At 42.6% G+C, this 26,135-nt stretch overlaps 1 pseudogene; it reads left to right on the top strand.

Moving 5' to 3' along the window:
- LOC149441608 (uncharacterized) overlaps window positions 1–18,429 on the top strand; it is a 33,307-nt pseudogene extending 14,878 nt beyond the window's left edge.
- Window positions 18,430–26,135: the final 7,706 nt, after the last annotated feature.

The following is a 26,135-nucleotide window of genomic DNA, read 5'->3' on the forward strand; positions in this document are numbered from 1 at the left end:
CAATGTTTGTATTCTTCTTTACAAACTCAAACATTCACTATATAAACTGAGAAATGTTTGAAGATTTTGCTTTCCTTTGAATGACTTCATGAATATTTGGTTGTAGTCGCACTGTTTCTGAGAACTGCTGTACATCTGTGTTGCATGGAGTCACCCAACTTCTGGCCCCTGTGATCAGGTATTCCAGCCCAGGATGATTGGACCACATTCCACAGTTCTTCTCTATTTCTTGGTTTGGCCTCAGAAACTGCATTTTTGATGTCACCCCACAAGTTTCCTATTGGATGAAGATCCGGGGATTGGGCTGGCCACTCCATAACGTCCATCTTGTTGGTCTGGAACCAAGATGTTGCACGTTTACTGGTGTGTTTGGGGTCGTTGTCTTGTTGGAACACCCATTTCAAGGGCATTTCCTCCTCAGCATAAGGCAGCATGACCTCTTCAAGTATTCAGATGTATTCAAACTGATCCATGATCCCTGGTATGCGATAAATAGTCCCAACACCGTAGTATGAGAAACATCCCCATATCATGATGCTTGCACCACCATGCTTCACGGTCTTCACAGTGTACTGTGGCTTGAATTCAGTGTTTGGGGGTCGTCTGACAAACTGTCTCCGCCCACTAGACCCAAAAAGAACAATCTTACTTCCATCAGTCCACAAAATGTTGTGCCATTTCTCTTTAGGCCAGTCAATGTGCTCTTTGGCAGATTGTAAGCTCTTCAGCACGTCTTTTTCCCAACAGTGGGACTTTGCGGGGACTTCTTGCAGATAGCTTGGCTTCACATAGGCGTCTTCTAATTGTAACAGTCCTCACAGGGAACGTCACACCTTCTTTCATCTTCCTGGAGCTGATTGTTGGCTGAGTCCGCGCCATTTTGGCTATTCTTCTATCCATTCCAATGCTAGTTTTGCGCTTTCTTCCACGTCTTTCATGTTTTGGTTGCCATTTTAAAGCATTTGCCATCATTTTAGCTGAGCAGCCGATCATTTTCTGCACTTCTTTATATGTTTTCCCCTCTCCAATCAACGTTTTAATCAAGGTACGCTGTTCTTCTGAACAATGTCTGGAACCCATTTTCCTCAGAATTTCGGAGAGAAATGCCCTGTAACCAGCATGTACAACATTTGCTGCCTTCCTTCCTTAAATAAGGGCAATAATTGCCACCTGTTTATCAAAGAATGAATGACCTCACTAATAGAACTCCACACTGCCATTATTTTGAACACGCCCCTTTCAATGAGTGATTCAATGACACAGAATCAGCAGCATGCATGTCATGACTGTCGGGTCTGTTGGATTTCTATTACTCTACTACACCTGCTAGGAAATTATTTGCCATGTAGAAATATCATTTCCACCAAAAACAGTGATTGATCCGGTTAGTGATGTCTGACTGCTAGTATTTTGAACACAACTATATATATATATATATATATATATATATATATATATATATAAATACAGAGAGCAATAGCACAACAGAGAGATAACAGAAAGAAGTTTAGGGAGGTAGAAGACTTGCCGTCAGCCTTGGTTTAAGCAGATCAAGTGTCAGAGCAAAAGGGTTCCGTTTTACTAAGTTGGTTCCTGATGTTAAAAAGGGAGAATTCTTCATCTTACTTCTCTCAGGCCTGACAGCCTATTTTGTAGTCCCCCAGCAGGGGGTGGCTCTGAATCCAAGGGCCAATGGCCTCATTTGGGGAGGGGGTCTAGGCGGAGACCCAAGCTAGAACCAAAATCCCTCTCAAGTTATATCATGGTCAATAACCTTGCCTAGGTGCATGTAGCAGCCTAGCCACTAGTAGATTAATATGCAGAATGATATCCTGAACGTCCAGACATCAAATATGCCATATCTTACTATTTCAGCTAGAACTATATGGCTTTCTGCTCTCCTGTAGACTTTAACTAGGGGTGTAAGGTATCAGGTGACTTGTATTAAAGTGACCTCTCAGAATATATGCTTGGTTTCATTGTAAGTATTTTCTATCTTAAGACATGAAATTGTAGGGAAAAGTGCTTTTAAATAGGATGTATGTTTTACTGTTATCTCGGAATGTCTTTCATGACCAGTGAAGGACTGGTTTATAGCTTTACGATCAACTCCAAGCAAGAGTCTCACAGACATACTGGGCCCAGGCTAATTGGGGTTTATAACCATGAAGCTATCCAGCTGGGCCTGATGCCTTGTGAACTCAGCATACACACAGACCACATTCCTGAGGGACGGGGATTGGAGGGAGAGAGAATGATACAAGATGGAGGATCTTTAGCAAGATGGATGACCGAGTCCATCTCTGTATGTACAATTGCTACAGAAGTTATTGCTCTTCCTAACTATACAGGTGGCACAGACACAAGCATACACCCAGGGCCACTGTTAGATATCACGGGGCCCCGTACAGCAAACCTGACAGCCCCCCACCACCAGAGAAAATATCCAAATTATATTTATGGTAAAAAATACAGGTTCCTCAACCACATCAAAGAGGATCTTCTGACCATTCTCCATGTTGATGGTTGTTATCTTAGTGTACCATTCCTTATATCTAAAAATCTTTTGACACATCAATAAATGTTTTTCTCACTCCATGATGACAAGGCTCCACCCTTGTCGGCAGGCTTGATCACAATGTCACGGAAGTTCTTAAGCTGTTCCAAAGCAACACATTCTTCTCCCATAAGATTATCATATGCCATCTTTCCAAAATTCACCATTTTTAATTCTCTGGTAACTGCAGCCACAGAACACTGAACTCCAGCTACTGCCAACAAGGGGGAAAAGAAAAAGATGTAACATAAAACCCCTCATCATCTACTCTGGACAGGACCATGTGTTCCTCACCATTCTCGTATCTCTGAATTTCCTCCACCAGTTCTAAAGCCATGTCAGCTAAATCATCTTCAATATCCTCTACATGACTTTCCTGTCATCGGGCAACAACATCTCCTAAAGCTCTGTACTCCTTTCTGGAGAGATGGGGCCAATCTTTTATCAGTCCATTAAAGGATCATCTTGTCTATTGTTTGTGGAATGTAATGCTTTCAAGACAAACTTACTGCTAAATAAATAGAAATCTTTAACTGCTTCACTCGAACCTTTCATAACAGAGCAAAACCTCAAACTCTTAGAAAGAAAACGAATCACCTTGGAAAGGTTAACAATTTTATAGTCACTTTCCTCTATTGTTTATCCATCCTGCTCTTATTCTAGTATATTGTTTTCTGCCCCATTTGTGGAGAACCTCCCTCCCCAACCCGTTCCCTTCCTATACCCCCTCCTTGACTAAGATCTCTTTGTTTTCCTGCTTCTTCTATTCCCCCTCTCCCCTCCCCCATGCTCCTATTTTTTGCTAGTTATTCACCAACACCAACTTGGTCCTTACATGTAAAAAATGAATGGTGTGACTGGAACGAAGTTCCTTTAATCTAAAGTTCCATGGCAGTGATTGGACTTTTATATCTTTATATGGTCATCTGCTTTATGGGCTCCTAGTAATATTGGTGACATCCAAGCTATGCAGAATGGTTTTGGTGGTCCCTGTAGAAATCCATATATATGGGCATTTGTGCATTATTAATTACAGACTAAACCCACCTGAAGACCTGGGGACACTACAAGTTATATATTCCATTTCACAGGTACCTCCAAGTTCTATATGTAGTCTCGGGGTCCCTGTGGAAGTCCATGTGTGGACATTTCTACCTATGATAAATAACAGGCTAAACCCACCTGGAGACCTGGGGACACTGTACAGGTTCTATATGTAGTCTCGGGGGTCCCTATGGAAGTCCATGTGTGGAAATTCCTACCTATGATAAATGACAGGCTAAACCCACCTGGAGACCTGGGGACACTGTACAGGTTCTATATGTAGTCTCGGGGGTCCCTATGGAAGTCCATGTGTGGAAATTCCTACCTATGATAAATGACAGGCTAAACCCACCTGGAGACCTGAGGACACTGTACAGGTTCTATATGTAGTCTCGGGGGTCCCTGTGGAAGTCCATGTGTGGACATTTCTACCTATGATAAATGACAGGCTAAACCCACCTGGAGACTTTCTCCACACCTGGAGTGTGCTGAGTTCTTGGAGAACGTCTACACAGTGTTTCCAGATTGGCTTTATCACCCCAACGAGCTCGCTCCAGTTCATGGATGTCATCATTATGTTTGGAGGATCTCACCAGTCAGGAGCCTTTCCTGTCATCCTACATGTTCCCTTCTGAGGATTGTTCTATCCTTCCAAACAAATGTATGAAATCATGGATGAGTCCTCCTTCTATGTGATCTAGAAGATCTTCAATCACAATGTCTTTATGGATGAAGTGGATGGCCCAGTTTATATATTATTTATTGCTTTACAGCTTTATTCCCTCCAGGATTCATTCTTTATTTATAGAACCATTCAAGGAAGTGTTCTTACTTTGAGAGATCTCCACCACCATTCCTCTGTGACCATTACATCCTTGTCATTTATGTCTAACATCTTCATTATGAGTGGATTGATAGATATTATTATACTTTAGGGCTTATTTCTACATCTTCTTTACCCAAAAGATCTGTTTTATTATGTGTACCTTTATTGTTATCTTGTGTTCTGTGTCTTTAAGACTTCTCTATGTGTAATAAAATATCTTTGTTAAACTGCTTGTTGCATAAGGGCCATATTTATTTTTTCTTACTTTTTTAGTTATTTTTGAACTTCTGTAGTATCCCTGTAAGGTGGATACAATGCAGGAATGGTTATTATGAGATGTTTCTTGGGGCTGCAGTTCCTCTGAACCACACAAGATGGTGATCCCACTTATACCAAGACAGGAAGTTCTGGAACACAGACAGGAAGTGATGTCAGGTACAAACAGGAAGTCATCTGGAATAAAGACAGGAAGTTCCATGTGGTATGAAGCAGAGAGGAGACATTGTTGGAAGTGGCAGCAGAGGAGGTAATAAGATGTTATTTTCTATTTACACCCAGCCTGTAATCCCCTGGTCACTTTCCTGAGCTGTGTTCCCCGTCCTGTATTCCTGGATTTCTCTCGGATAATCTTCCTTCTCTGTGCTGCAGACACAATTATGTCTCTAGACTGGATTTATGGAGGTTCTGGGGTTCAGCTGGCAGCATTATTTGACCTAGGCTCCTGGGACATGTGATTTGGATCTTCTCCCCCATGTCCAGATCTAGTAAGATCTCTGACAGAACAATTCTCCCAGGGTTCCTTGCTCTGTGGTCTGCTGGCTGTGCCGGGTGGAGGGATATGTCTGTATAGTCTCAGACCCAAGTCACTGAGTGCAGTCTCAGGAGATGGGAGGCAGCGGTGTGGGATCTCTGCAACTTGTCTACAGTAAACATTTAAAGTGGTTGCAAACCCTCCATATACCCAGAGAAGTGACTGGCCTCAGGTATTACACAGAGATACAACACATCCTCCTACATACGTTGAACCGGTTTATCTGTAGCAAAATCTTCTCTATATTTGTTCAAATTCCAGAATTTTATACAGCTTGTCTGAGAAGTCAGAAAAAAGGAGTCAGAGAGCTGAAGTCACTCTCTTCAGAGCTCATTGAGGTGAGCTTTGAGAGATGATCGGTGGGAAGGGACACACCCCCTTCACACCCCCTTTTCTCCTGGTGTCAGGAATACTTGTCATAAGTGATTCATGCTGATTGCAGAGAAAGGAGGCAGTAGAAAGAAATTGCACTTAATGCTCTGGACTGATACAAGTACACACTGTAGAGGGATATGCTTTGTTCATATTCCATGTCTGAGGTTTACAACCACTGTAAGTGATCTCTATTTACTAAATACCAATTTATACTATTTATTAGTGTCGCCCCTTGTCCTAACTAGAGGCTACTATGTGGGTTTAGTTTGTGGCTGGGCTGTACTTCCACCACAATACAAAACCCAATCACCCCAGGGGGTGTTAGTTTGTGGCTGGGCTGTACTTGGCTCAGGCTGATTGTATAGTTCTTCACTTGGTTTCTCCCTAAGTTTAGGTTGTCTTGTGATATCTCACTGTGGCCAGTAGATGTCACTGCTATCACTGGACATAGGATGAGATTTCACCAACCAAACTAAAGGGATATTAAACCACAAATGTCCCATATTGCAGCTTACCAATCATTGGGTGTGGTGGCTGCATTCCTTTTCTTTGGCTTTTTTCCACTCTGTTTTCACCTGGTGATCTGGCCAGTAACACACCTTCTGTATTAGAGCGCCCCCACTCTGGAGACAGCAGCATGGTCAGTCTGGGGGGAGGGGAGTGTTAGATGTATTAGCAGGTTTACCAAACGGAACTAATTGAAGCCAAACTCCAGCTCACACTTCATAATCAGTTACATCAAACAGGTTTTCCTTTTGGGTTAAAAGTTTTACATGAATAAATAAAAGCTGCTCATTGTAAGCCCCCTGTCAGTGGTAAATGGTCTGCCTCATCCCTGGAACTGATACATTCTGCTGCAGAGTTTTTATAAAACAGATTTACTGGCTAGATCACCAGATGAATATAGAAGAAATCCTAAAAAAAAAAAATAATACTGTATAGTCCTAACTTTTGTATCCTATATGATAAGTTGTACATTACATTGGCCTTCATTATTTTGCACCCATTTCCTCCCAGCTGGACATTTTATATCGGATGATGTGATTGGAGCACAGACTTTTACATGGTGATAATAATGTGATAACATCCTCCAACTTTGGACCCTTAAACAGAAAGTGATAATGAGGGAGGAGTCAATAACATAGTTACATAGTCTGGCTGAAAAAATACAAAAGTCCATCCAGTTCAATCATAGGAAAAAAAATTATAATCCTACATCCACAGTTGATCCAGAGGAAGCACGATCCAATTTGCACCTGCTGGGAAAAGATTCCTTCCTGATCCCCCGAGAGGCAATCGGATATTCCCTGGATCAACTTTCCCTATAAATGTTATATCCAGTTATATTCTGTGTATCCAAGAAAGAATCCAGGACTTTCCTACAGCAATCCCCCCTTATGTGTTATACATGGAGATCATATCCCCCTTATGTATTATACATGGAGATCATATCCCCCCTTATGTATTATACATGGAGATCATATCCCCCCTTATGTATTATACATGGAGATCATATCCCCCCTTATGTATTATACATGGAGATCATATCCCCCCCTTATGTATTATACATGGAGATCATATCCCCCCCTTATGTATTATACATGGAGATCATATCCCCCCCTTATGTATTATACATGGAGATCATATCCCCCCTTATGTATTATACATGGAGATCATATCCCCCCTTATGTATTATACATGGAGATCATATCCCCCCTTATGTATTATACATGGAGATCATATCCCCCCTTATGTATTATACATGGAGATCATATCCCCCCTTATGTATTATACATGGAGATCATATCCCCCCTTATGTATTATACATGGAGATCATATCCCCCCTTATGTATTATACATGGAGATCATATCCCCCCTTATGTATTATACATGGAGATCATATCCCCCCTTATGTATTATACATGGAGATAATATCCCCCCCCCTTATGTATTATACATGGAGATAATATCCCCCCCCCCCTTATGTATTATACATGGAGATAATATCCCCCCCCCCTTATGTATTATACATGGAGATAATATCCCCCCCCTTATGTATTATACATGGAGATAATATCCCCCCCCCTTATGTATTATACATGGAGATAATATCCCCCCTTATGTATTATACATGGAGATCATATCCCCCCTTATGTATCATACATGGAGATCATATCCCCCCTTATGTATTATACATGGAGATCATATCCCCCCTTATGTATTATACATGGAGATCATATCCCCCTTATGTATTATACATGGAGATCATATCCCCCTTATGTATTATACATGGAGATCATATCCCCCCCTTATGTATTATACATGGAGATCATATCCCCCCCTTATGTATTATACATGGAGATCATATCCCCCCTTATGTATTATACATGGAGATCATATCCCCCTTATGTATTATACATGGAGATCATATCCCCCCTTATGTATTATACATGGTGATCATATCCCCCTCTTATGTATTATACATGGTGATCATATCCCCCCCTTATGTATTATACATGGTGATCATATCCCCCCCCTTATGTATTATACATGGAGGTCATATCCCCCCCTTATGTAATTTACATGGAGATCATACCCCCCCTTATGTATTATACATGGAGATCATATCCCCCCTTATGTATTATACATGGAGATCATATCCCCCCTTATGTATTATACATGGAGATCATACCCCCCCCCCCTTATGTATTATACATGGAGATCATACCCCCCCCCCTTATGTATTATACATGGAGATCATATCCCCCTTATGTATTATACATGGTGATCATATCCCCCCTTATGTATTATACATGGAGATCATATCCCCCCCTTATGTATTATACATGGAGATCATATCCCCCCTTATGTATTATACATGGAGATCATATCCCCCCTTATGTATTATACATGGAGATCATATCCCCCCTTATGTATTATACATGGAGATCATATCCCCCCTTATGTATTATACATGGAGATCATATCCCCCCTTATGTATTATACATGGAGATCATATCCCCCCTTATGTATTATACATGGAGATCATATCCCCCCTTATGTATTATACATGGAGATCATATCCCCCCTTATGTATTATACATGGAGATCATATCCCCCCCCCTTATGTATTATACATGGAGATCATATCCCCCCCCCTTATGTATTATACATGGAGATCATATCCCCCCCCCTTATGTATTATACATGGAGATCATATCCCCCCCCCTTATGTATTATACATGGAGATCATATCCCCCCCCCCCCTTATGTATTATACATGGAGATCATATCCCCCCCCCCTTATGTATTATACATGGAGATCATATCCCCCCCCTTATGTATTATACATGGAGATCATATCCCCCCCCTTATATATTATACATGGAGATCATATCCCCCTTATGTATTATACATGGTGATCATATCCCCCCTTATGTATTATACATGGAGATCATATCCCCCCCTTATGTATTATACATGGAGATCATATCCCCCCTTATGTATTATACATGGAGATCATATCCCCCCTTATGTATTATACATGGAGATCATATCCCCCCTTATGTATTATACATGGAGATCATATCCCCCCTTATGTATTATACATGGAGATCATATCCCCCCTTATGTATTATACATGGAGATCATATCCCCCTTATGTATTATACATGGAGATCATATCCCCCCTTATGTATTATACATGGTGATCATATCCCCCTCTTATGTATTATACATGGTGATCATATCCCCCCCTTATGTATTATACATGGTGATCATATCCCCCCCTTATGTATTATACATGGAGGTCATATCCCCCCCTTATGTATTATACATGGAGATCATATCCCCCCTTATGTATTATACATGGAGATCATATCCCCCCTTATGTATTATACATGGAGATCATACCCCCCCCCTTATGTATTATACATGGAGATCATACCCCCCCCCCCTTATGTATTATACATGGAGGTCATATCCCCCCTTATGTATTATACATGGTGATCATATCCCCCCTTATGTATTATACATGGAGATCATATCCCCCCTTATGTATTATACATGGAGATCATATCCCCCCTTATGTATTATACATGGAGATCATATCCCCCCTTATGTATTATACATGGAGATCATATCCCCCCTTATGTATTATACATGGAGATCATATCCCCCCTTATGTATTATACATGGAGATCATATCCCCCCTTATGTATTATACATGGAGATCATATCCCCCCTTATGTATTATACATGGAGATCATATCCCCCCCCTTATGTATTATACATGGAGATCATATCCCCCCCCTTATGTATTATACATGGAGATCATATCCCCCCCCTTATGTATTATACATGGAGATCATATCCCCCCCCCTTATGTATTATACATGGAGATCATATCCCCCCCCCTTATGTATTATACATGGAGATCATATCCCCCCCCCTTATGTATTATACATGGAGATCATATCCCCCCCCCCTTATGTATTATACATGGAGATCATATCCCCCCCCCCCTTATGTATTATACATGGAGATCATATCCCCCCCCTTATGTATTATACATGGAGATCATATCCCCCCCCTTATATATTATACATGGAGATCATATCCCCCCTTATGTATTATACATGGAGATCATATCCCCCCCTTATGTATTATACATGGAGATCATATCCCCCCTTATGTATTATACATGGAGATCATATCCCCCCTTATGTATTATACATGGAGATCATATCCCCCCTTATGTATTATACATGGAGATCATATCCCCCCTTATGTATTATACATGGAGATCATATCCCCCTTATGTATTATACATGGAGATCATATCCCCCCTTATGTATTATACATGGTGATCATATCCCCCTCTTATGTATTATACATGGTGATCATATCCCCCCCTTATGTATTATACATGGTGATCATATCCCCCCCTTATGTATTATACATGGAGGTCATATCCCCCCCTTATGTAATTTACATGGAGATCATACCCCCCCTTATGTATTATACATGGTGATCATATCCCCCCTTATGTATTATACATGGAGATCATATCCCCCCTTATGTATTATACATGGAGATCATATCCCCCCCCTTATGTATTATACATGGAGATCATACCCCCCCCCCCTTATGTATTATACATGGAGATAATATCCTCCCCTTATGTATTATACATGGAGATAATATCCCCCCCTTATGTATTATACATGGAGATAATATCCCCCCCTTATGTATTATACATGGAGATCATATCCCCTCCCTTATGTATTATACATGGAGATCATATCCCCCCTTATGTATTATACATGGAGATCATATCCCCCCTTATGTATTATACATGGAGATCATATCCCCCCTTATGTATTATACATGGTGATCATATCCCCCTTATGTATTATACATGGAGATCATATCCCCCCCTTATGTATTATACATGGAGATCATATCCCCCCTTATGTATTATACATGGAGATCATATCCCCCCTTATGTATTATACATGGAGATCATATCCCCCCTTATGTATTATACATGGTGATCATATCCCCCTTATGTATTATACATGGAGATCATATCCCCCCCTTATGTATTATACATGGTGATCATATCCCCCCTTATGTATTATACATGGTGATCATATCCCCCCTTATGTATTATACATGGTGATCCTATCCCCCCTTATGTATTATACATGGAGATCATATCCCCCCCTTATGTATTATACATGGAGATCATATCCCCCCCTTATGTATTATACATGGAGATCATATCCCCCCTTATGTATTATACATGGTGATCATATCCCCCTTATGTATTATACATGGTGATCATATCCCCCTTATGTATTATACATGGAGATCATACCCCCCCTTATGTATTATACATGGAGATCATATCCCCCCCTTATGTATTATACATGGTGATCATATCCCCCCCTTATGTATTATACATGGTGATCATATCCCCCCCTTATGTATTATACATGGTGATCATATCCCCCCCTTATGTATTATACATGGTGATCATATCCCCCCCTTATGTATTATACATGGTGATCATATCCCCCCCTTATGTATTATACATGGTGATCATATCCCCCCCTTATGTATTATACATGGAGATCATATCCCCCCTTATGTATTATACATGGAGATCATATCCCCCTTATGTATTATACATGGAGATCATATCCCCCCCTTATGTATTATACATGGTGATCATATCCCCCCCTTATGTATTATACATGGTGATCATATCCCCCCTTATGTATTATACATGGAGATCATATCCCCCTTATGTATTATACATGGAGATCATATCCCCCTTATGTATTATACATGGTGACCATATCCCCCTTATGTATTATACATGGTGATCATATCCCCCTTATGTATTATACATGGTGATCATATCCCCCTTATGTATTATACATGGAGATCATACCCCCCCCTTATGTATTATACATGGAGATCATACCCCCCCCCCCTTATGTATTATACATGGAGATCATATCCCCCCCTTATGTATTATACATGGAGATCATATCCCCCTTAATGTCCTCTTCTTAAGAGAGAATAAATTCAGTTCTGCTGATCTCCTCCATGCCTCTTATCAGTTTAGTTGCCCTTCTCTGTACTTTCTGAAGTTCCCCAACCCAAAAACCCAATGTTGGGTGAATGGACGAGGTGTCGGTGAATGGACGAGGTGTCGGTGAATGGACGAGGTGTCGGTGAATGGACGAGGTGTCGGTGAATGGACGAGCTGTCGGTGAATGGACGAGGTGTCGGTGAATGGCAAGGTGTCAAAGAATGAAAGTGTTTGTTCACCAATGTCAGAAGTCTGCCCAGCACAATAGGTGAGTTGGAAGGTTTGGTGCATGAAGAGAACTAGGATTGAATTGGTATTGCTGAATCTTGGCTTCATTCCTCACATGACTGGGCCATTCATATTCCTGGCTCAGTTCTCTTTCGGAGAGACGGGGGAAATAGGAAAGGGGGTGGTGTCTGTCTCTATGTGAGAAGTGATCTCAGAGCGAGTGTGAAAGAGGACCTAGTTGATGGAGAGTGTGATGAGGCTGAAGTATTATGGGTGGAACTGCACATGGGGGCGGTACTACAAAGGTCATCATTGGAGTTTGTTATAGGCCTCCCAGTGTTAATGAGGAGGTGGAGACTCAGCTCCTCCCACAGATGGAAAGGGCTGCAAGGGCTGGGACAGTGATAATAATGGGGGATGGTAACTACCCGGAAAGTGACTGGCGTAACAGTTAAAGAGCAAAGAAAGTATAGACCTACTACAGGACAATTTTATGATCCAGTTCATAAAGGCCCCAACTAGGAATGATGCTCTGCTGGACCTGGTCATCTCCAACCATGCAGATCTTATTATGAATGTCCATATAAAAGAACATCTGGGTAGCAGTGACCATAACATGATTTCATTTATTGTTAGCTGTAAACAGCGAGCACATACGGGAAAAATAAAAATGCTCAATTTCAAGAGAGCTAATTTTCCAAGGCAGAGAGCTGCTCTCCAAGACTTATACTGGGAGGGAATATTGGCATCGATGAACACAACACAGAAATGGGAGTTCTTCAAAAAGGCTGTATGTGACCACATTGCAGAATATTAAAATATAACAATGAAGGAACGCGATCATCGTTTACACATTACAAAGAATAGAACAGAAGATGCAAAAAGGAAATAAAGGCAAAAACTGAAAACAAACGACAGAAAGATATCAGGACGACCCCAAAACATTCCTCCAATATATGAATAGTAGAAAGGTCCGGTCCCAGCATGTAGGCCCTTTACAGAACCATCTAGAGGGGGTGACTGGGGACAAAGAGAAGGACAATGTATGAAATCCCTTCTTCAGCTCTGTGTATACAAAGGAGCATGGGGGGGGGGGGGGCTCTTGTCCATAATGGGGGGTGGTACTGACACCCCCCAGATGATCCACATTGGCTCACAATTGATATGATCCAGAAATATTTAGACAGAATAAAGGTGAATAAAGCCCCTGGACCGGATGGCAGACACCCACGGGGCCTTAAAGAATTCAGCTCTGTCATCTCACAGCCATTGTTTCTCATTGTTAGGGACTCTTTAATGACTGGCATAGTACCACTGGATTGGTGTAAGGCCAATGTGGGGCCAATATTTATAAAGGGGAAAAAATCTTTCCCAAGTAATTATAGACCTGTTAGTGTAACTTCTATAGTTGGGAAGATACTGGAGAGTTTAATAAAAGACCACAGAGAGGAGATCTTGCTGGAAACAAATATTGTAAGCCACAGACAGCATGGATTCATGAAAGACAGAAGTTGTCACACAAATCTGATTTCTTTTATGAGGGGGTGAGCAAAACCTTGGACAGAAGGGTGGCGGTGGACGTGGTATACTTGGACAGAAGGGTGGACGCGGTATACTTGGACAGAGGGGTGGCGGTGGACGTGGTATACTTGGACAGAGGGGTGGCGGTGGATGTGGTATACTTGGACAGAGGGGTGGCGGTGGACGTGGTATACTTGGACAGAGGGGTGGCGGTGGACGTGGTATACTTGGACAGAGGGGTGGCGGTGGACGTGGTATACTTGGACAGAGGGGTGGCGGTGGACGTGGTATACTTGGACAGAGGGGTGGCGGTGGACGTGGTATACTTGGACAGAGGGGTGGCGGTGGACGTGGTATACTTGGACAGAGGGGTGGCGGTGGACGTGGTATACTTGGACAGAGGGGTGGCGGTGGACGTGGTATACTTGGACAGAAGGGTGGCGGTGGACGTGGTATACTTGGACAGAGGGGTGGCGGTGGACGTGGTATACTTGGACAGAGGGGTGGCGGTGGACGTGGTATACTTGGACAGAGGGGTGGCGGTGGACGTGGTATACTTGGACAGAGGGGTGGCGGTGGACGTGGTATACTTGGACAGAGGGGTGGCGGTGGACGTGGTATACTTGGACAGAGGGGTGGGGGGGTACACGGTATACTTGGACAGAGGGGTGGCGGTGGACGTGGTATACTTGGACAGAGGGGTGGCTGTGGACGTGGTATACTTGGACAGAGGGGTGGCGGTGGACGTGGTATACTTGGACAGAGGGGTGGTGGTTGACGTGGTATACTTGGACAGAGGGGTGGTGGTGGATGTGGTATACTTGGACACAGTTCCCCACACACGGCTAATGTGTAAGGTAAAGTCTATGGGCTGGAAAAATCTGAATGTAAATGGACAGAAAACTGGCTAAAAGATCGTATTCAGAGAGTAGTGGGTAATGATTCATACTCTGAATGGTCTGGGGGTGTCAGTGGTGTACCCCAAGGTTCAGTGTTATTAGTGGTGTACCCCAAGGTTCAGTGTTGTTAGTGGGGTACCCCAAAGTTCAGTGTGATTAGTGGGGTACCCCAAGGTTCAGTGTGATTAGTGGGGTACCCCAAGGTTCAGTGTGATTAGTGGGGTACCCCAAGGTTCAGTGTTGTTAGTGGGGTACCCCAAGGTTCAGTGTTGTTAGTGGGGTACCCCAAGGTTCAGTGTGATTAGTGGGGTACCCCAAGGTTCAGTGTGATTAGTGGGGTACCCCAAGGTTCAGTGTGATTAGTGGGGTACCCCAGGGATCAGTGTTATTAGTGGGGTACCCCAAGGTTCAGTGTTATTAGTGGGGTACCCCAGGGTTCAGTGTTATTAGTGGGGTACCCCAAGGTTCAGTGTTATTAGTGGGGTACCCCAGGGATCAGTGTTGGGACCCTTACTTATTAATATATATATAAACAATATGGGGTGTGAGATTATAAACCCCATTCCAGTCTTTGCAGATGACACCAAGCTGTGCCGGGGAATAACGTCCTTACAGGATGTCTCCAACTTACAAGCCGACCTCAATGCTCTGTGTAATTGGGGGGACTATGGGGCCAATGAGGGCTAATGGTGATAAATGTAAGGTCCTGCACTTGGGGGGCTAAGAATATGCATGCATCATACATACTAGGGGGGTACAACTGGGGGGGTCAATGGTGGAGAAGGATCTGGGACAGGTATAGACTCCAGAGAGAGAGATATCACTCCCCCCCCCCCCTGGAATATGCAGTTCAGTTTTGGGCTCCAATTCACAAAAAGAACATTGGGGAACTGGAGAAAGTACAGAGAAGGGCAACCAAACTGATACGAGGCATGGAGGAGATCAGCTATGAGGAGAGATTAGAGGAACTGAATGTATTCTCTACTGAGAAGAGGAGATTAAGGGGGGGATATGATCTCCATGTATAATACATAAGGGGGGATATGATCTCCATGTATAATACATAAGGGGGGATATGATCTCCATGTATAATACATAAGGGGGGATATGATCTCCATGTATAATACATAAGGGGGGATATGATCTCCATGTATAGTACATAAGGGGGGGATATGATCTCCATGTATAATACATAAGGGGGGGATATGATCTCCATGTATAATACATAAGGGGGGGATATGATCTCCATGTATAATACATAAGGGGGGATATGATCTCCATGTATAATACATAAGGGGGGATATGATCTCCATGTATAATACATAAGGGGGGATATGATCTCCATGTATAATACATAAGGGGGGGATATGATCTCCATGTATAATACATAAGGGGGGATATGATCTCCATGTATAATACATAAGGGGGGATATGATCACCATGTATAATACATAAGGGGGATATGATCTCCATGTATAATACATAAGGGGGGATATGATCTCCATGTATTATACATAAGGGGGGATATGATCTCCATGTATTATACATAAGGGGGGATATGATCTCCATGTATAATTCATAAGGGGGGGATATGATCTCCATGTATAATACATAAGGGGGGGATATGATCTCCATGTATAATACATAAGGGGGGGATATGATCTCCATGTATAATACATAAGGGGGGGATATGATCTCCATGTATAATACATAAGGGGGGGATATGATCTCCATGTATAATACATAAGGGGGGATATGATCTCCATGTATAATACATAAGGGGGGAATTGCTGTAGGAAAGTCCTGGATTCTTTCTTGGATACACAGAATATAACTGGATATAACATTTATAGGGAAAGTTGATCCAGGGAATATCCGATTGCCTCTCGGGGGGTCAGGAAGGAATCTTTTCCCAGCAGGAGCAAATTGGATCGTGCTTTGCTGGGGGTTTTTTTTGCCTTCCTATGCATCAACTTTGGATGTAAGATTATAATTTTTTTTTCAATGGTTGAACTGGGTGGACTTTTGTCTTTTTTTCGGCAAGACTTACTCTGTAAATGATGGTGGTCTTCAGGATCAGTCCAGTCTTCATCTTGGTTGTTCTCCCCCATCCTCACTCTCTGACCTCTGGTGGGGCTCAGCCCCGCTGTTCTTCATGACTAAATCATGGACTAAATAAGGAAGGGCAGTACTTCTTGTGTTGGGAAGATGGCGATGAGTGATAGAGGGGGTGGGGACCCTCGTCCTATAATCCCCTCATCACTGTCCCTCCTATAAAAGACAGTTCTGGTTGTTTCCTCACTCTCTGACTAAGGTCCATGAATAAAGAAATGACCTGGTAGGAGATCAGAGGAGCCATTTTCTAGTTCCCTTGAGGGTGGAATTGTAAGCTCCTCAGAGACCAAGCTGCCTGATGTGGGCGGAGTCCTGGTTTGGGGGAACCAATCAGCTCCTGTCTAGTAATCCTCTTTGTCTTTGTATTTTAGTCTATGGCCGGGAGATGAGGAAAACCTCCGAGGATTGTCTCACTTTGTCTCCAGACTGGAAAGTAGAAGATGAGGACATCACACAGTATAGTCCAGGAGAAAACCCGGCTCCCTCCAATGTCCATCCGGCACCACCCAGTGTAGATGGACCATCGGATTCCTCGTATCCTGAGGAACCTCAGACTGTGCGGGACCCGGCCGGCCTTCCAACAGGGAAGAGCTTCTCGTGTACTGAGTGCGGGAAATGTTTCCATTCTAAATCCAGCCTTAATAAGCATAAAAGATCTCACACAGGAGAAAAACTGTGTTTCTGTTTTGAGTGTGGGAAATGTTTTGTACACAAATTTGAACTTGTCAGACATCAGAGATCCCACACGGGGGAAAAACCGTATGCCTGTCTTGAGTGTGGGAAATGTTTTTCAGATAAGGGCAGTCTTAATAGGCATAAAAGATCTCACACGGGGGAAAAACTGTGTATCTGTTTTGAGTGTGGGAAATGTTTTGTACAAAAATTTGAACTTGTCAGACATCAGAGATCCCACACGGGGGAAAAACCGTATGCCTGTCTTGAGTGTGGGAAATGTTTTTCAGATAAGTCCAGTGTTAATAGGCATAAAAGATCTCATACAGGGGAGAAACCGTATGCCTGTCTTGAGTGTGGGAAATGTTTTTCAAATAAGGGCAGTCTTAATAGGCATAAAAGATCTCATACAGGGGAGAAACCGTATTCCTGTCCTTGGTGTGGGAAATGTTTTGTACTAAAATTTGAACTTGTCAGACATCAGAGATCTCACACAGGAGAAAAACCGTATTCCTGTCTTCAGTGCGGGAAATGTTTTTCAGAGAAGTCCAATCTTTACACACATCAGAGAGTGCATACAGGTGAAAAGCCATATTGCTGTTCTGAGTGTGGAAAATGTTTTTCAAAGAAGTGCAATCTTTCTACGCATCAGAAATCTCACACTGGGGAGAAGCCATATTCCTGTCCTGAGTGTGGGAAATGTTTTTCACAGAAGTCCCATCTTTACAAACATCAGAGATCTCACACGAGGAGAAGCCACTTTCCTGTCTTGAGTGAGGGAAATGTTCCTCACTGAAGTCCTGTCTTCCTGTACATCATGGATCCCACACAACCCTGGAGGTGTATTAGTGCGGGAAATGTCTTCTAGATGAATGTTGCTGGACATCCCAGCTCTCATGTGGGGAAGAAGCACACCCTGATATACACCTCAGATATACTCCATGGCTGATCTTCATCATGGAAGAAACAGTTCATAAGGAGATCAGAGGCCCCCAAAGACATGAAGTGTGAAATGCTCTGTAATGATGGAGAACATTCCCCCGGCTCAGCAAATCTCCTAATGACATCGGTGTTTTAGCCCCATTCACAGAGACGGAATGGACAGGAGATAACATCTCAGAATTCTGTCCCACGGTGATTGTTGTCCAGGAATTGTCCATTGATAGACTTTTGTGAGAGATTTCATGGCCTTGTACACCTGCTGGGAGGGTTTTATGATTTATATACTGATTGTGAATAAAACATTTTAAGCTCTTTATTGATATGTTTTTCTGGAGTTCCTCTTTATAAAGTCCCATGAGTCCCATTGTGTCTGTATGAGAGATTTCATCTAGGGTAAGGACTGACCTACACCCCATCCATGCACACTTACCTCTCCGGATCTGCTAAGGAATGGACTAGAGACCATAGATGGCATCCAGGTAGAAATACCACATCTAAAAACAAAGGTTCTAGACCAAACCATGACAATACCTACTCTGGATCCCCATCATACCATTCTCCTCACACCCAATACCAACCTTCCCCAAATAATGAACGAAGGGGACCACAATCCTATTCCAACCATCATAGGAGAGGCCCACCTAATAGACCTCAGTATCAAGCCCATAGGGCACCTCCTTCCACTCCTAGGGAGGACACAGTATAATTACAACTCTAATACACAACAGTGTTTTTTAGGGGAAGGAAGGGTCCGAAAAAGGAGCGACACTACAGGGGAAAGAGAGGGGCAGACGCTGCAACAGACACAACAACAAAAAGGAGACTCTAATAGACAAGGGCATTTTTAATTTGAGTAAGAATGAAGTTACCAAGGAGGAATTACACTTATTGGACAAAGGTGTAAAATATCCCCAGACAAGAAACGTCACAAATTACAACTTACATTGATATACGGGAGTTTACCAGACAATTGTCTCTCAAAAGGCATTTTGCCAAGAATCCAATTCCTACCGAAGTTTCCTCTATTCACTTTGTACATTGAAATCTCCGCAAGGCATCCACCTACAACCCCCCACCACAATATCCACCTACAACCCCCCCCCACCACAATATCCACCTACAACCCCCCCACCACCACAATATCCACCTACAACCCCCCCACCACCACAATATCCACCTACAACCCCCCCACCACCACAATATCCACCTACAACCCCCCCACCACCACAATATCCACCTACAACCCCCCCACCACAATATCCACCTACAACCCCCCCACCACAATATCCACCTACAACCCCCCCACCACAATATCCACCTACAACCCCCCCACCACAATATCCACCTACAACCCCCCACCACAATATCCACCTACAACCCCCCCACCACAATATCCACCTACAACCCCCCCACCACAATCACTCTTTTATCAATCTCTTTAAAGAGAAAGTCCTGACAGATTTGGTAAATATACGCATTAAGCAGCCGCATGGTGGTGCCGGCATCAACAAAGCCATGAAGTCCCTCCTCCAGAAGAAGGATTTGGTCATTAGACCGGCTGATAAGGGGGGAGGGGTGGTGATCCTTAATAAAAGTGACTACATTTCAGAAGGTTACAATATTTTAAATGCTACAACTACTTACTCTCTCCTCCCAGAAGACCCTCTCCCAGCTTTTAACCACTTGCCCTCCTGAGGATTTACCCCCCTTAATGACCACGCCTCTTTTTGCTTCTTGGCGCTGCACTAGTTCAACTGATAATTGCGCGGTCTTGCAATGCTGCACCCAAACAAAATTTACGTCCTTTTTTTCACACAAATAGAGCTTTCTTTCGGTGGTATTTGATCACCTGTGCGCTTTTTATTTTTTACGCTATAAACAAAAAAAGGCCAAAAATTTTAAAGAAAAACAATATTTTTTACTTTCAGCTATAAAAAATATATAGTAAACTCAAAGTTAGTTATAAATTTAGGTCAAAATGTATTCTGCTCCATGTTTTTGATAAAAAAAATCCCAATAAGTGTATATTGATTGCTTTGTGTGAAAGTTATAGCGTCTACAAACTATGGGAGAGATACTGCAATTTACACCATTTTTTTGCTATACAACACTGCGCTAGTTTAACGGACAATTGCGCGGTCATGCAATACGGTACATAAATGAAATTTACATCTTTTTTTTTTCCCCACAAATTGAGCTTTCTTTTGGTGGTATTTGATCGCCTGTGCGGTTTTTATTTTTTGCGCTATAAAAAAAGGCTGACAATTTTAAGGAAAAAAAACAATATTTTGGACTTTTTGCTATAAAACATGTCCAGTAAAAAAGAATTTAAAAAGCAAATGTAGTCATAAATTTCTGCCAAAATGCATTCTGCGACATGTCTTTGCTAAAAAACCCAATACGTGTAAATTAATTGGTTTACGTGAAAGTTATAGCGTTTACAAATGGCGGGAAAGATACTGGAATTTGTTTTTTTTTTATACTAATAATGGCGGCGATCAGCGACTTATGGCAGGACTGCAGCGGACATTCTTACATTGGGGGGTACTGACATGGGGTCACTGACATCTCCAGTAACACTAATACAGTGATCAGTGCAAAAAAAAAAAACACTGACACTGTACTAATGGCACTGGGGAGGAAGGGGTTAAGTTTATTATTCAGGGAAAGGGTTAACTGTGTGAGGGGAGTGTTTTACTAGGGGGCGGGGTGTGTACTGCAGGGAACACCGCTGATCGGGAGAGAGAAACTCTTCTGTCCTGATCAGCGTGTCCTGGAGCTGTCAGGGAACTGACAGAAAGCACAGCTACTGCAGCCCTGCTCTCTGTCAGCGATGATCGCCAGGACATAGCTGGTAACAACCGGCTGTGACCCGGTGACTGACATCCACGGTTGTGATCGGCGGGACAGGTAGGGTGGCAGCATGCCTCACGTACGCCCCCTACCTGTGTACAAAACACACGTTTTAAAACGTGCTTTTGCCCAGTCGTGCCGTCCTGCTGCCATATTTCTACAGTGGCTGGGCGGCATGTGGTTAAACGTACTTTGAAAAAGATTATCAAAACTGGTTTTGACAATAATATTTTAAATAAAAAAGAAAAATCCTTTTTATGTCCAGTAGCCCCTAAACTACCCGTGTTTTATATACTACCTAAAATTCACAAGGACCCTATTACAGCACCAGGTAGACGATAGTGGTATAGGGTCGCTGCGTTGTAAAGTAGGAGAGTATATTGATTATTACCTACAGACACTAGTTACACAGACACCATCATATCTCCGAGACACAGACACTAGTTACACAGACACCATCATATCTCCGAGACACAGACACTAGTTACACAGACACCATCATATCTCCGAGACACAGACACTAGTTACACAGACACCATCATATCTCCGAGACACAGACACTAGTTACACAGACACCATCATATCTCCGAGACACAGACACTAGTTACACAGACACCATCATATCTCCGAAACACAGACACTAGTTACACAGACGCCATCATATCTCCGAGACACAGACACTAGTTACACAGACACCATCATATCTCCGAGACACAGACACTAGTTACACAGACACCATCATATCTCCGAGACACAGACACTAGTTACACAGACACCATCATATCTCCGAGACACAGACACTAGTTACACAGACACCATCATATCTCCGAGACACAAAACAAGTCCTTAATGTAGGGAGAGATGTCACTCTATCACCAGACACATTTTTGGTCACTTCTGATGTGACATCTCTATATTCTAACATCAGTCATAAGGACGGCATGGAAGCAGACGATTTCTTTCTTTCACACTGCAGCACCTTACACTTAGTGCAAAGAGAATTCATTTTAAACCTTTTAGAGTTTGCAATGCAAACGAATCATTTTTGGTTCAATAAGGAATATTATCTACAGATTAAAGGCGTGGCCATGGGGGCCACATTTGCCCCTAGCTTGGCTAATCTGTTTATGACTTCCTGGCAGGAAGACCTGATTTATGCTCGTGATTGGCCGGAACTTTTACTATACAAAAGGTATATAGATGACATCCTTCTTTTTTGGAATGGAGACGATCAATCCTTAACGAATTTCTTTAGCGCCTTAAATAATAATATCCTGAACGTTAATCTAACATATTCCTACAGCAAATCAGAAATGGACTTATTAGGCCTTACTATAATGAACATAAATGGTAATGTCACCATGAAATCATTTTTAAAAAAAAAACAGACCGGAATAGTTATATTCCTACAGATAGTTGCCACCACCCGACGTGGTTACAAAATATTCCCAAGGGCCAGAACACAAGAATTTGTAGAAATTGCACAAATATTGATGATTACCATTCTCAGGCTAAAGTCCTTAAAGATAGATTTGTAGAAAAAGGTTACAGTGTAAATACGCTGGATAATACTCTCAAAACTGTGGCTGGTCCTGATAGGGACCAAATGCTGATTGACACCATGAAAACACCAACTTCACGGGTCTGTCCTTTCATAACAACCTATTCCATACAATATAGAGCTATAAGCGGGATTATTAACCACTTCCCTCCCGGCCAATAGCCGAATGGCGGCTGGGAAAACGTTCTAGATTTCTGGGTTGGATGCCAAGTGGTGTCCTCCCGCACATGCACAGTTTTCACACTTGCAGAGCCACGCAGCAGTGCGATCTGTCACTGGCCGTGTACCTCGGACACGGCCAATGACAGATCTGAGTACTGGCCCCCGTTGCCGGTGCCATGTGACCTGCTGTGACCAATCACAGCAGGTCACATGACAGTTGTATACAATGGATGGCTTCATTCATGCCATCCATTGTATACTAGTGCCTAGCTGTGAATGGTCACAGTGATCACATGCACATGTCATGTGATTAGCTGTGGTCAAACCACAGCTAAGCACAAAAAAAAAACCCTGAATGAATCGATGTCATTCAGGTAAATGCTTGCTTATAGCAAAGTAATTCTTTGCTATAAGCAAATTGTGTACAAAAAAAATACTGATAACTTCCCCAAAGTAGTACAATGTTACTATGGTAATATTATACTACTTTGGACATAGTGACATATGAAAAAAAATCTTAAAAAAAAAATAAAAAAATAAAAAAAAATTAAAAATAATTAAAAAAAAGTATATATATTTTTTTTCATACTGTCACCAGTCAGTGTCCCTGATCACCGCCATGCCAGTTATATGATGACGCTGTACTGCACTGGTGACAGGATGTAAAAAAAATTAGTGAAAATAATGTTTTGCATTTTTTCATTTTCTGAATAATTATGCCAAAAAAAATCCAACTTCAAAAAACTCGCCATTCCTCTTATGAAGTATGTTGGACTGTCTACTCTGCAAAAAGGGGTCATTTGGGGGATATCTGTCCTGTCCTGACATTTGGGGGATATTTGTACTGTCCTGATATTAGGGGGGATATCTGTACTGTTCTGACATTTGGGGGATATCTGTACTGTCCTGACATTTGGAGGATATCTGTACTGTCCTGACATTTGGGGGATATCTGTACCGTTCTGACATTTGGGGGCTATCTGTACCGTCCTGACATTTGGGGGATATCTGTACCGTCCTGACATTTGGGGGATATCTGTACTGTCCTGACATTTGGGGGCTATCTGTACCGTCCTGACATTTGGGGATATCTGTACCGTCCTGACTAGAGATGAGCGAATTGAACTCGGCGAAGTGGAATTCGTTTCGAATATTAGGAAAATTTCGATTCGCGATGAATCCGAAAATTAGCAGACTTCGGATGCGCGAATCGAAATTTTTCCTAAAATGGCGGCGACATGTGCGGCGACGGAGCGGGGATGTCTGGGAAGGCGCGCAGACAAGGCGCACTGACCCATAATGCATTCATTCATGACATGTGATCGCATTAGCCAATCAGCAACTAGCCAGCCAGCACTGTGTAATGGTCGAGCTATAAATGGCGGCCATTTTAGAATTCTCCATTTGCCTCCAGTCATTCAAGAGAGGCAGACCTGGCTGTATTGAGGGAGAGAGTTAGGGCCACAGAAACGTTACTTAGGGCCACAGAAACGTTACTTAGGGCCACAGAAACATTACTTAGGGACACAGAATCGTTACTTAGGGCCACAGAAACGTTACTTAGGGCCACAGAAATGTTACTTAGGGCCACAGAATCGTTACTTAGGGCCACAGAATCGTTACTTAGGGCCACAGAAACGTTACTTAGGGCCACAGAAACGTTACTTAGGGCCACAGAATCGTTACTTAGGGACACAGAACCGTTACTTAGGGCCACAGAAACGTTACTTAGGGACACAGAATTGTTACTCAGGGACAGACACAGAATTGTTACTGAGGGACACAGAATTGTTACTGAGGGACACAGAATTGTTACTCAGTGACAGACACAGAATTGTTACTCAGGGACAGACACTGAATTGTTACTCAGGGACAGACACTGAATTGTTACTCAGGGACAGACACTGAATTGTTACTCAGGGACACAGAATTGTTACTGAGGGACACAGAATTGTTACTCAAGGACACAGAATTGTTACTCAGGGACACAGAATTGTTACTGAGGGACAGACATAGAATTGTTACTCAGGGACACAGAATTGTTACTCAGGGACAGACACATAATTGTTACTCAGGGACAGACACAGAATTGTTACTGAAGGACACAGAATTGTTACTGAGGGACACAGAATTGTTACTCAGGGACACAGAATTGTTACTGAGGGACAGACACAGAATTGTTACTGAGGGACACAGAATTGTTACTGAGGGACACAGAATTGTTACTCAGGGACAGACACAGAATTGTTACTGAGGGACACAGAATTGTTACTGAGGGACACAGAATTGTTACTGAGGGACAAACACAGAATTGTTACTGAGGGAAACAGAATTGTTACTGAGGGACACAGAATTGTTACTCAGGGACAGACACAGAATTGTTACTCAGGGACAGACACAGAATTGTTACTCAGGGACAGACACAGAATTGTTACTGAGGGACACAGAATTGTTACTGAGGGACACAGAATTGTTACTGAGGGACACAGAATTGTTACTCAGGGACACAGAATTGTTACTCAGGGACAGACACAGAATTGTTACTGAGGGACACAGAATTGTTACTGAGGGACACAGAATTGTTACTGAGGGACACAGAATTGTTTCTGAGGGACACAGAATTGTTACTCAGGGACACAGAATTGTTACTCAGGGACAGACACAGAATTGTTACTGAGGGACACAGAATTGTTACTGAGGGACACAGAATTGTTACTGAGGGACACAGAATTGTTACTCAGGGACACAGAATTGTTACTCCGGGACAGACACAGAATTGTTACTGAGGGACACAAAATTGTTACTCAGGGACACAGAATTGTTACTCAGGGACAGACACAGAATTGTTACTGAGGGACACAAAATTGTTACTGAGGGACACAGAATTGTTACTCAGGGACAGACACAGAATTGTTTCTGAAGGACACAGAATTGTTACTCAGGGACACAGAATTGTTACTCAGGG

This window comes from Staurois parvus, unplaced genomic scaffold (assembly GCF_062004578.1).
Source record: "Staurois parvus isolate SC_StPar_1 unplaced genomic scaffold, SC_StPar_1.0 ptg000965l, whole genome shotgun sequence".
Classification (NCBI taxonomy): Eukaryota; Metazoa; Chordata; class Amphibia; order Anura; family Ranidae; genus Staurois; species Staurois parvus.